Source organism: Lissotriton helveticus, chromosome 2_1, assembly GCF_964261635.1.
Source record: "Lissotriton helveticus chromosome 2_1, aLisHel1.1, whole genome shotgun sequence".
In the NCBI taxonomy this organism is placed as follows: domain Eukaryota; kingdom Metazoa; phylum Chordata; class Amphibia; order Caudata; family Salamandridae; genus Lissotriton; species Lissotriton helveticus.
In genome coordinates this window covers 2,043,917,690-2,043,918,341 of record NC_136059.1, presented here as the reverse complement: position 1 = coordinate 2,043,918,341, position 652 = coordinate 2,043,917,690, and the positions used below count along the sequence as shown (strand labels likewise).

At 61.7% G+C, this 652-nt stretch overlaps 1 non-coding gene across 1 annotated transcript; it reads left to right on the top strand.

Annotated features, from left to right (window-relative positions):
* The first annotated feature begins 295 nt into the window (after window positions 1-295).
* LOC144820897 (5.8S ribosomal RNA) lies at window positions 296-449 on the top strand. Its single transcript, XR_013608030.1, has one exon. It is a non-coding gene; the product is annotated as a 5.8S ribosomal RNA (ribosomal RNA).
* The last annotated feature ends 203 nt before the right edge of the window (window positions 450-652 follow it).

The window sequence follows — 652 nt, the reverse complement described above, 5'->3', positions numbered from 1 at the left end:
GAATGGAATGTGCGGCCGGGCCGAGGGGTTTGAAGACTTGCGTGGTCCCTCCCGGTTACTCCGGTGGGAGCGGTGTCTGCGGGGCTGCCCGCGGGTGGGTGGGTGTACGGGGACTCCCAGGCTGAGCACCTGGTAATGTTTTTTTCTCCCAACGGTGCAGTCTGCCTCCCAGGGGGGATGCCTTGAACAGGGCGCCCTGGCCATCTTGCCATGCGGGCTGTGGATGGACAGCATCGCCTTCTTCCTGCCTCTCCTGCACCTGCAGGTGGGCAACATTTTTTGAAAGGTTGCCTGTGACTCTTGGCGGTGGATCACTCGGCTCACACATTGATGAAGAATGCATCTAGCTGCGAGAATTAGTGTGAATTGCAGGACATATTGATCATCGACACTTCGAACGCACCTTGAAGCCCCGGGTTCCTCCCGGAGCTACACTTGTCTGAGGGTCGCTCGATCGTCAATTGCCCCGGGGCTTCCCCGGGATGAAGCGGTTGCCGTCGCAGGGTTAGCTCCGCTTCTCTTTGTCCCCCCACAAGGTCAGACCCCCTGATCACCCGTGGCAGGGTCCCTCACTGGGTCCTGCTGTGGAGGTGCGCCGCCGGCGCGCCTTGCCCTGAGAAGGGGCCTGGCGACCGGTCCACTCCTGGCCTGT